This window comes from Myxine glutinosa, chromosome 2 (genome assembly GCF_964187855.1).
Source record: "Myxine glutinosa chromosome 2, kmMyxGlut1.1, whole genome shotgun sequence".
NCBI classification, from domain to species: domain Eukaryota; kingdom Metazoa; phylum Chordata; class Myxini; order Myxiniformes; family Myxinidae; genus Myxine; species Myxine glutinosa.
The window spans coordinates 224,675,782-224,688,270 of NC_136262.1; the positions used below are offsets into that span (position 1 = coordinate 224,675,782).

Consider the following 12,489-nt stretch of genomic DNA (forward strand, 5'->3'; position numbering starts at 1 on the left):
TGAGAGTGTGTGTACAATCTTCTGTGGTTTCAGTACATATTATACAATGTATTATTGATTTATGCTGTTGTAGAGTAAATTCTTACCCACATATGTGTATTCTTTTCATATAATTTAATTTTGATTATATAATCCCGATTTGTATTATCTATTCGGAATAATATTTTGTATTGTATATATAATCTTTAGCTGTCCACGGTACACTCCCTCAAATTGTTAAGAAAGGCCTATTGGCCATAGTGTTCTTGAATTGCTTTTTTCTTTCCTGGCATCTTGGGGGAGTGTCCATGAACAGGCTACTGTTATATGTGCAATGTCATATTGTATGATTTCATGTGTTTGATGCCAAGTAAATAACAATAATAATAATAATAATAATAATAATAATTGCCCTGTATTTATGTACTTGAAATAATGTACTGAAATAAATTAATAAATGTTATGCAGATTCATGTCAGGTTTTATTCGTGACCACCTACACCAAAGGAATTCACATTTAATTTACATCACGGTATTGTTCATGCTTACACCAACAGGTCATTGCTGTACCACCATGTGCAGACACAGCCGCTTTGGCCCCGTGCAATCACGAGGAAGCAGACACGCGCATGATGCTCCACGCAGCAGCTGCTATGAAATCTGGACACCGCAGAGTACTCATCCGCACCGTGGACACAGATGTGGTGGTTCTCGCTGTGTGGATGGCCCAGGAGCTTAATGAGGTAGTGGACGAACTCTGGTTAGTGCTTGGAACCGGAAAGAACTTCCGCTACATAGCAGCACACGAGCTGTCTGCTACCCTGGGACCAGACAAAGCCAAGGCACTGCCAATCTTCCATGCAATCACAGGGTGTGATACCGTCTCGAGCTTTGCAGGTCGTGGCAAGAAAACAGCATGGGCAGTATGGGAAACTTTTCCAGAAGTGACCAATGCATTCCTGGACCTGGCATCTGCACCAAGTGAGATCTCTGAGGATACACTGGCAACCCTGGAGAGATACGTAGTGCTTTTGTACGACCGCACATGCACATGTTCTGAGGTGAATCTGGCAAGAAAGAAACTCTTTGCAAAGAAATCTCGATCCATTGAAGCAATACCTCCAACACAGGCCGCCCTAGTACAACACGTGAAGAGAGCAACTTACCAGGGTGGACATTGTTGGGGACAGTCTCTTGTCCCACACTGCTATCTCCCATCACCATGCGACTGGGGGTGGGTGGACAATGACGGACAGTTCGATCCTCTGTGGACAACACTACCAGAAGCTGCCAAATCCTGCTATGAACTCATCTGTTGTGGGTGCGAAAACGGTTGCAGTGGGAGATGCAAGTGCAAGAAAGCGGCTCTGAAATGCACAGCACTGTGTGCCTGTGATGGTGACTGCTCACATTGAGTTGGAACTGTGACACTTGGCATGACTTGATGCAATACGCTCGCTAGTTCTCTTGCTGAACGTGTGTATACAATGTACGTAATATGGGATTATCAGTTGCTTATGTCCATTAAAACATATTTCAATACAACCATTCAATTCATTGACCTCAGAAATGTACATCTAGACACCAGAATCAAGTATCTAGCTGGCATAGAACCAGAGATATCGGTCAGCAGATTTTCGGAAGCCGCCATCTTGGAATCCAATATGGCGTCAGTAAATCAACTTCTAAGTAGAACCATTCAATTCCTTGACCTCAAGTTTGTACATACAGACACTAAAATCAAGGCTGTAGCTGGTATAGAACCAGAAATATTTGTAATTAAAGATTTTTAAGCCGCCATTTTGAAATCCAATATGGCGGCCACATTGGGGTGAATTCCAAAGTGGTTCCATATCTGAAAATGTTCTCCATATAATATTCTATCATTCTGCCAAATTTGGTGCTTCCATCACAAAATGCACAATTGGTTTGCTATGCCGCTGCACTATTAATTGCTTCAACTAACTAGAACGGCACTCTTCGACATCACGACGTCGACTGATATGCCTCCGCCCACATTATTACATCATTATAATACTTGTATCAAGTTTGATTTCAATCCATTCAGCTGTGCCCAAGTTAGTACATTTTTACCTGACATGACCTCGTATCTTTGACCTATTGACCCCAAAATTTAGTCAGTTCATGTTAACATCATTATACATACCTGCACCTAGTTTTAATTTAAATCCCTTCAGCTGTTCACAAGTTGTCACATTTTTACCTGACATGACCTCTGACCTTTGGCCTTTGATCTTGGGACCCCCAAAATCGAATCAGCTAATCTTCATGTCATTATACATATCTGTACCAAGTTTGAATTAGATCCCTTTAGCCATTCTATAGTTATAGACCTATTACAGACTTTTACCTTTAACCTTTGACCTCTTGAACCCTAAATCGAATCAGCTAATCTTTACATTGTTATAAATACATACTTGTACCAAGTTTGAATTAGATCACTTCAGCCATTCTCAAGTTAGAGACCTATTACAGATTTGACCTTTGACCCCAAAATCGAATACGTTAATCTTTACTACATTATACATACCTGTACAAAGTTTAAATTAGATCACTTCAGCCGTTCTCAAGTTATAGACCTATTCCATATTTGACCTTTGACCTTTGACCCCAAAATCGAATACGTTAATCTTTACTACATTATAGATACCTGTAAAAAGTTTAAATTAGATCACGTCAGCCATTCTCAAGTTATAGACCTATTATAGATTTGACCTTTGACCCCAAAATCTAATCACTTAATCTTTACAAGATTATACATACCTGCACTAAGTTTGAATTAGATCACTTTAGCCATTCTCAAGTTATATATCTATTACAGACTTTGACCTTTGACCCCAAAATCAAATCCGTTCATCTTTACATCATGCTACATAAGTGTACCAAATGTTATCAGAATCCCATCACTGGTTCACAAGTTATCGCGGTAACAGTATTTTTACCTAACATGACCTCTGACCTTTGGCCTTTGACCTCGTGACCCCAAAATCTCATCAGTTTATCTTTACCTCACTATACATACCTGCACCAAGTTTGACGAAGATCCCTTTAGCTGTTCTCAAGTTATCGTGGTAACGAAAACCTATCACGGACGGACGGACGGACAGTCGGACGGATGGACGGACAACCTGAGAACATAATGCCTCTGGCGACTTCGTCGGCGGAGGCATAAAAATGCAACAGTAATTAAAAGGTTGTTCGCAAAAGCAATATATACCATGATCAGACATAATCTTTCTGGACTATTTAGCTACAGGCTGATATTTATCTTATTCAGCCAGATTTTAACCTCACCTTTCCATTTTCTTCCATTGTTGTCCAGCTCATCAATAACTTCGATATCACTTTCCTTGTAAAGCAAGATCTCGTTGTCAATGAGCTCAACCTTAGGGATGTTCCGTGTGATATTATTGAAAGGTGATGTCTTTGGTGTGCTCTTGAAGACCTGAAAAATACTCTTCTTTTCTGCACGGTGCAAATTCTGCCACCTGCAAAGACAGGGAGTGGAACTTGTATTTCGAGTGTGAAGTTTAAAAACAAAAATTCCAATGTATAAGTTAGGTGTAGGCTATTAGGTTTATTCCCAATACAATCTGATCCAATTAAAACTGCCATATGGTGCTGTGCCAGTTATTTGTCATAATCTACCATATAAAACATGTCAGTTTGTGTGTTTGTACAGATGTCTGTCCCCCTTTGTAAGGGGTAGGTTTTAAAGTCCGATCTTTTAACACGAATGTGTGTTCACTACGGTCATTTTTGGGGACAAAACAAACTTGAAAAACATTTTCCATAAAAGTGTAATGATGTCTCTTCTATTGGAATTGTAGATGGTGGCTTGCAGACCGAGCCTCAAGGGCGGTGTACAGAAGTGTTTTATAAAATAACAATAAATACAAGGTGCAGGGAGGTGAAATTTGCTGCACACGATGCTCATTTACGTCCATGGTATGTCTACTAAAAAAGATATAACCACACCCAACACTAGGCCGAGGCTTCAAACATTGGCACGTTCACGAGGCTGCACCGTCGAATAAACTGTTCTAACCTGTCATTTTGACTAGTAATGCCATAATCATTATGACACATTCCATAGCCTGGCTCCTCATCCTGCTCTCCCACCTCTCTGCCTATGGCATCCAAGGCCGACTGGGCATCCTCCGTTGTACAATGTCTTTCCTTGGCACACCTGAACTCCTATTCACCTACAAGGCCTTCAATCGCAGCTTGATGGAGTACTGCTCTACCATCTCGGCTGGCGCTCTTGCCTCACACATTACTCAACTTGACACCGAGGACGCCAAGGCCTTCAATATCATTGGAATCTCCTGCGATAGAGCCGAGATTATAGGCCTATGGTTTTCCCTTCACAGTCAGGTCAGTGGTCTCTCTGTCTTCCCCCACCTCCTTTCTGGTCTTGTACTGCTCTTTCTGTGCTTTGTCCCCCTCAGGTTTCTGCAGGGCGCACATGGTTCACTATCAACCCCCTTCTGGTGAGACTCCCTAAACCCAGGATCACAGTTCACCTCCACTCATTCGTTCCTCTTTTCTCCCACCTGGGGCACCAACTTCCACATCTTCTTCAATCTCATCCTTCCCTCCAGGTCTTCAAGACAGCTGTTCACCACAATCTCAGATCGCAAACCAAAAAACGTTCACCACCATCCCAAACCAAAACCATGATCTTTTCTACCCTCATAAATCCCCCACCCCAGCCCAATCCCTCCTACTTCCAACTTTCACTCCTGAGAGTTTCCTTCTGTATCCATATTGTCCCTCCCATGTAGCCTCTCCTGCCCTCCATTCCTCCCCGCACCCATCGTTTGACGCCTCCTCTGTCTTGGCCTTTAACTCTACTGTTGATGTTTCCCCCTTCTCTCAACTGTTCCTTTTGTCTAGCCCTAGATCCATCCAGTGTACTACCACTACTACAACAACTACAACTACAACAAATACTACTACCACTACTACTGCTACTACTACTACGTCATCCAATACGTATTTCCCTTCATTCGCTATTCTATCCACACTCCCCTACCCTAGTGTTCTCTGTCCTATCATCCTCTCTTACCTTTCTCCATTTTATTTCTAAATTTAGCCACAACCACCCCACCTCGGGTACGTAATAAATAAATAAGTAATAAAGACTTAAGTTGTTGTTTTTTGGGAAATGTTCTTCGTTCAGATCGAAAATTGTGTTGACTATTTATTAATTTCGAGTCTGGAATGCATTTGGAAAGGAATGAAAAGGGGTCGTCAAGGTAACACCACAATTCAGATTGGGATCTTGTATATCCTTCCTCCGCACACTCTCCTAGAGACGTGACATCGTTTCTCTTGGAATAGTTGATTATTTTTTAAATCAAATTTTCTGCTGAATATAAAAAACCTGTTGTTGAGCGCATAAACTTACGAAGTGAGATCGATATTTGCAGTCAAACCTTGCTGAAAAATACACAAGTGTAAGTCGTCGTGATCAACAAGCAAAGACAGCTGTTTGTGGAAGATAACAAAGGATTACGATCCGCCGGTGCACCTTATTTGTTGGTATATACATTGTTTTGAGATTTGTTTGCGGAAAGTTTCACGTAGACCGATTTAAATGCACGCACATTTCGCAGCCATTTTCACGATGAAACGCGCTGACCAAGATCCTGTCAGTAAGCGCGGATTGATTTTCCTCGTACACGACGAAAAGGTTGAGAATGGGACTTTCACTGTTTCAGGTTACAGTAAAAATGGAGAATACGTGCGATTTAACGGGAAAGAGCGAAACTACAGCGACCTCCGTACGAATATTAATTAAACGTACATTGCCATAATCACCACAGCCGGAGAGCGCCCTCTTTCAGAGCCGGTTCCTTCCGCATGTGGTGCTGCGCTCGCTCGTAGCGGCGTTCTGAGGTTCCTCACGGTAAGTGCACCTACACGGACATGCTCGTTGGTAACGACGCGTGTAGCTCGTACGACGATGGATCGAGGACGGGACCGGTCCGCGGTAAAATTGACGGCCACGAATAGCGGTCTTGTCCTGAGGCCGAGTTCCCGCCAAGCGAGCGTGAGGCCCCGGTCGTCCTGTACGCGGCCTCCTTAGCCCAAAGCGGTCCCGTTGGGTCTACGGGTACTTTGGTGGCCCTTCAGTGTCACAAGTACAGTCCATATGAAGAGTCGAGTCCGATTACTGTATTAAAAGGTTGTGGTGCTGCTCCATCTGGGGGTGCTGCATTGCGGAGCATGATGATAGTTTTCCTGGGAAACTTTGTACAAGCTGTTCCCTTCTCAGCACTCGACGCCACCTATTTATTATGTACGCAAATTATTTCTGCAGGAATTCTGCTGCTACCTCCCCACTGTACACTACTGTATGCGCAATCTCGCACTGCAATATGTTAGCATTGATTTGAATATTATTCTTTTGTTACATTAACTTCTGGAAGCGTCTTTCTACTACTACGACTTTAACGGCCCCAATTTCCCCCCACCTTGTGAGGTTTTGGCCTCAGTCTTTCACGAACTGGATGCTCATGTCTGATGTTTGACTGAAGGTGGAGGCAATTTGTGATGTGTTCTTCATGGGATCTTTAATGTCCACCAGCTAATGTAAGCAGATGGGACACGCAACGGACTTGCTGAATGAACACTCTGCCTGCTATAAGCACCAATCTGACAGTTGTTAGTTGGGATTCGAATCCAGACGAAGTGCTGTATCTCTGCACCATCCTGCGTGTGGACTCTTCAATGAATGGCGATTGTATGTTGAATAATTTATTGTTCATGCATCGGTTTCTCAACGGTAAAACGTTGTGGCCTGAAATTTGATGGATTATTATCGATTTTGGTAACTGCAAAGAAAAGCCAGGTGGATGAAAAAGGAAGTCTAACTACCTGGAAGTGTCCTTTCCTCCATGTATCAGATCTCCCAAACTGAGGGATCTAACCGATGACCCAGATAAGGTTCATTCATTGTGAAGGATGTACTCCAGGGCATGTGGATTAAGCATCCTGATTGCGAGATAAGTAGATAATTTGAGTCTTTGCTGCATTGGAATGTACCAAGTTATTGAGGCCTCAAGTGCAGGGCTGGCCCTATATCAAATGACGCCCCAGGCAGAGGGCATTTTTGGTGCCACCTCTCTGTTTGGCCAACTTTTGAATACCTTATTATGGGGTAGCAAAGGCAAACAGTGGTAAGAGGTAGCGAAGGCAGACAGTGGTGAGGAGTAGCGAAGGCAGACAGTGGTGAGGGGTAGCAAAGGCAGACAGTGGTGAGGGGTAGCGAAGGCAGACAGTGGTGAGGGGTAGCGAAGGTAGACAGTGCTGAGGGGTAGCAAAGGCAGACAGTGGTGAGGAGTAGCGAAGGCAGAAAGTGGTGAGGGGTAGCAAAGGCAGACAGTGGTGAGGAGTAGCGAAGGCAGACAGTGGTGAGGGGTAGCAAAGGCAGACAGTGGTGAGGGGTAGCAAAGGCAGACGGTGGTGAGGGGTAGCGAAGGCAGACAGGGGTGAGGGGTAGCGAAGGCAGACAGTGGTGAGGGGTAGCGAAGGCAGACAGTGGTGAGGGGTAGCGAGAGCAGACAGTGGTGAGGGGGTAGTGAGGACAGACAGTGGTGAGGGGGTAGCAAGGGCAGACAGTGGTGAGGAGGTAGCGAGGACAGGCAGGGGTGAGGGGATAGTGAGGACAGACAGTGGTGAGGGGGTAGCAAGGGCAGACAGTGGTGAGGAGGTAGCGAGGACAGGCAGGGGTGAGGGGATAGTGGGGACAGGCAGTAGTGAGGGGTAGTGAGGGCAGACAGTGGTGAGGGTTTAGGGTGAGAGGGTAGCGAGGACAGGCAGGGGTGAGGGCAGACAGTGGTGAGGGCTAGCAAAGGCAGACAGTGGTGAGGGGTAGCAAAGGCAGGCAGTGGTGAGGGGTTGCGAGGGCAGGCAGGAGTGAGAGGGTAGTGAGGACAGGCCGGGGTGAGAGGGTAGCGAGGACAGGCAGTGGTGACGGAGTAGTGAAGGCAGACAGTGGTGAAGGGTAGCAAAGGCATGCAGTGGTGAGGGGTAGCGAGGGCAGGCAGGGGTGAGAGGGTAGCGAGGACAGGCAGGGGTGAGGGAGTAGCGAGGGCTGACAGGGGTGAGAATATACTGAGGGCAGGCAGTGGTGAGGCGGTAGCGAGGGCAGGCAGGGGTGAGAAGATAGTGAGGGTAGGCAGTGGTGAGGGGTAGTGAGGGCAGGCAGGGGTGAGAAGGTGGTGAGGGGTAGCGATGGCAGGCAGGGGTGAGAAGATGGTGAGGGTAGGCAGTGGTGAGGGGCCGCAAGGGCAGGCAGTGGTAGGGTAGAGACGAAATAAGTGCAGTATAGTTCTTCAGCAGAATGGACAGTGATATGAGCACAAACCATAGCCTGACAATAAGGAAGAGAAGAATTAAGACTGTAATAAGGCAAGGGTCTTTCACTCGGGGAAGAGTTAAAGCATGGAATGGTCTCCCTGGAAATGTAGTGCCAGCAGAAACAGTAGATTGGTTCAAATTTGAATTGGATCGGTACTGAGATGGATTAGTGTAGCAGCATAGCAAACCTGTTGTGCATTTTGTGATACAAGCACCAAATTTGGCACAAATGTACATTAATATGTTGCGAACATTTTCAGATATTGGGCCACTTGAAATTCCGTAATTTTTTTTTTCAAATTTTTTCAAATTTCGTAATTTCAAATTTTTCGGGTGACACCGTCACAATTTCGGTCTTCGAGGCCGGCCGATATAGTGGGGCGGCTTAGCCCAAATATTCAAAAGAATTGTGCATTTTGTGATACAAGCACCAAATTTGGCACAAATGTACATTAATATGTTGCGAACATTGTGTGGTCAGCAATGAAGACGAGAGTCTGAATTACATGTATGCAAAAGACCTTGTGAACCAGTGAAGCAAATACACGGGTAAGCATGAATTAAATCTAGGGCATGATATAATTTCCATGATGTTTACCTCTACACTCAATGGTGGAAGGAGGTAATGTTTTGATCCCAGCTTGTCTGTATGTCTGTTTGTCTGTTAGTCCACAAAATTCCAGACAAAGCTTGTAGTAGTGGTAGTTGTAGTGGTAGTGGTGATAACAGAAATTGTTATATAGAACTGAACTTATATTATTATTATATGCAGAAAATAACTTCATTTCTATATGCCCTGCAGTGGACAGGTTAATTGGTTTATGCACTGAAGGGGTCACCCTGGTGTGCACTGCTGTGTTCTGCCTCACTGAGTTGTTCAGGTATGATGTACTCAGCACAAGCTTCCGGTCGGCCCGGAGGTGGGGGTGCGGGGCCGGCCTGTCACGGAACGTCAAAACAAACGGCCTGCCGGGGCCGCCCAAAAGTCGGGCGTGAGGGGCGCGTCCACTAATGGAACGCCTCTCGCTTCCCAGATCGAGGGCCACGTGGTCAGGAGAACCTCGTCCCTTCCGGTCACACTTTGCCTATCGGCCGGCCTCGAAGACCGAAATTGTGACGGTGTCACCCGAAAAATTTGAAAAAATTTGAAAAAAAAAATTACGGAATTTCAAGTGGCCCAATATCTGAAAATGTTCGCAACATATTAATGTACATTTGTGCCAAATTTGGTGCTTGTTTCACAAAATGCACAATTGGACTCCGTGGAGCACTTTGGTGCTCCTGGACTCCGTGTCCTTTCCTCCTGACAAGGTGGAAAAGTTTCTGTCAACCCTCGACTCTGATTCTGCAACTGGACCCGACGGCATCAGCCCACGGGTCCTAAAATCCTGCTCTGCTGCTCTATCTCACCCTCTCTCTGTTCTCTTCACCCTCTCTTTTGCTCAAGGTCAACTGCCATCTGCTTGGAAATCAGCCAACATCACCGCTTTGCACAAAAAAGGTGCAAAAACAGATCCTAGCAACTACAGACCAATCAGCCTTCTCCCAATTATCAGCAAAGTCATGGAATCCATCATTGCTTCTGATATGAAATCTTTCCTCTTCTCCAATGGCTTGATCTCTGATCATCAATTTGGTTTCAGACCAGGTCACTCTACTCTGGACATGCTGCTTCTGCTGTCTCAACAATGGATGGAGGTCCTCAATGCCAAACAGGAAATTAGAGCTGTCTCCCTCGACATATCACGTGCCTTCGACACTGTCTGGCACCCCGCTCTGCTCACCAAACTCTCCTCCTTTGGTATCCATGGAAATCTCCACGCATGGCTGGCGGACTTCCTCTCTAGTCGTCGTCAACGTGTGGCCCTGAATGGGTTTCTCTCATCTCCTCTTCCTGTTCAGGCTGGAGTTCCCCAAGGCAGTGTTCTGGGCCCCGTGCTTTTTCTGGTCTTCATCAATGATCTCTCTGACTCTCTCGAAAATCCTCTCTATCTCTTTGCTGATGACTCCACTCTCTGCCGCTCCATTCCTCTTCCCTCAGATCGGCAGTCTGCTGCCTCCTCACTCTCTGAAGACCTGGACAAAATCACAGACTGGTCAAACAAGTGGAACATGTCTTTCAATCCTGACAAATCTCACACTCTTACTATGTCTCTCCGAAAAGATCGACTGGACAACCCTCCCATCTACTTTCTCAACAATCCTCTCCAAGAAGTTCTGTCGCTCAAGATTTTGGGTCTCACTATCTGCCATGATCTTTCTTGGGAAAACCACATTTCCAAGCTGGCCTCCAAAGCCAGTCGCCGACTGGGCATCCTCCGTCGTGCGAAGTCCTTCCTCGGCACACCTGAGCTCCTCACCACATACAAGGCTTTCATCCGCAGCTCAATGGAATACTGTTCTCCCCTATGGGCCGGTGCTCCTGCCTCACACCTAGCTCGGCTTCACGCTGTTGAAACCAAAGCTTTCAGAATTATTGGAATCTCCCGCGATGAAGCTATCTCTGAGGGCCTTTCACTCACTCACCGCAGGCAGGTAGGTGGTCTTTCTGTCTTCTACCGACTCCTCTCCGGCCTTGCACCCCCAGCTCTCTCTGTGCTCTGTCCCCCAAATATTCCTACAGGTCGCACAAGATCTGCCAGCAACCCTCTGATGGTTAAACTGCCGAAATCTCGGCTCTCCGCTCACCTTCACTCTTTCATTCCTCTTTTCTCCCGCCTCTGGAACAAACTCCCTCACTCCCTTCAATCCCACTCCTCCCTCCAGGTCTTTAAAACAGCTGTTCACCACCATCTCTTATCTTCCCCCATCCAAAACCTTGATCTTTTCTACCCCCGCTAATTCACCCCAGATCCATCTTGTTTGAAATTCCAACTTCTTTCCTGGAAGTCCTGGCAGTGTCCATATATTTTATACCTCTCCCACTGCCCCCTTCCCACGCCCCCCCCCCCCCCCCAAAGCCCTCGCCCTCTCTCAGATCTCTCGATGTCTCCATGTCTCTCGGTCCCTGCTCTCAAATGTTGTGTTTGTGTTCTTCCCCCTCTCTCCCCATCTTGTCTACCGCTCCCTATGTTATATGTTTTATGTGTCGGTTTGTCTTTCTGTGTGATTAATGTTCGCTCTTTCACGAGCCTCGATATTGTATACAAAAAAAAAAAAAAAAAAAAAAAAAAAAAAAAAAAAAAAAAAAAAATTCTTTTGAATATTTGGGCTAAGCCGCCCCACTAGATTGCAGATTGAGGGTATCGGGATATTCGCAGGACTTTTAAGTAGCTTGAGTACGCATTGATGATTATGTATATCTTTTTTTTTTTTTTTGGAATACAAGATCGAGGCTCGTGTAAGAGCTAACATCAATCGCAAAAAAACAACAAACGGACACACAAAACATACAAAAAAGGGAGTGGGAGACAATATGGGGAGAGAGAGGGAAGCACACAAGTACAACAGCAGAGAACAGGGACACCGGAGAATCTGTGAGAGAGAGAGAGGGCCTGGGGGAGGAGGCATGGGAAGGCAGGCGGGGGGGTGGGGGAGTATAAAACACATGGACACTACTGGAACTTCCAGCAAGGAAAAAAAGTCGGTATTTGAAAAAAAAAAAAGTGGATTTGGGGTGAATTAATGGGGGTAGAAGAGATCATGGTTTTGGATGGGGGAAGATAAGAGATGGTGGTGAACAGCTGTTTTAAAGACCTGGAGGGATGAGTGGGATTGAAGAGAGGGGGGGAGTTTGTTCCAGAGGTGGGAGTAAAGAGGAATGAAGGAGTGAAGGTGAGCAGAGAGTCTTGATTTTGGCAATTTCACCAGAAGAGGGTTGCTGGCAGAGCTTGTGCGACCTGCAGGAATATTTGGGGGACAGAGCACAGATAGAGCTGGGGGAGCTAGGCCAGATAGGAGTCTGTAGAAGACAGAAAGACCACCTTCCTACCTGCCTGCGGTAGGTGAGTGAAAGGTCTGTGCTGAGTGTGATGTCTATAAGATGGTCTTCTCAACTGATAGTGTGTGGTTGTGGTGATGTTCCCCCCCCCCCCCCCCCCAAAAAAATGTTTTTTTTTTCATTTTTATTTAAACACCCTGGTGATACACTACATGACCAAAATTATGTGGACACCCCTT

At 45.7% G+C, this 12,489-nt stretch overlaps 1 protein-coding gene across 4 annotated transcripts in view; it reads left to right on the forward strand.

Annotated features, from left to right (window-relative positions):
* LOC137420791 (cytosolic purine 5'-nucleotidase) overlaps window positions 1-12,489 on the forward strand; it is a 104,234-nt gene that overhangs the window by 16,808 nt on the left and 74,937 nt on the right. Inside the window, exon 1 of one of the 4 annotated variants that reach the window (XM_078772321.1) lies at window positions 5,828-5,914. The exons of 1 other annotated variant lie outside the window; for it this stretch is intronic. The gene's annotated coding sequence lies outside the window, so the exon portion shown is untranslated. Of the gene's footprint in view, window positions 1-5,827; window positions 5,915-12,489 lie in introns of those variants that run through there. 2 more of the 4 variants (XM_078772323.1, XM_068106161.2) reach the window with 2 other exon arrangements.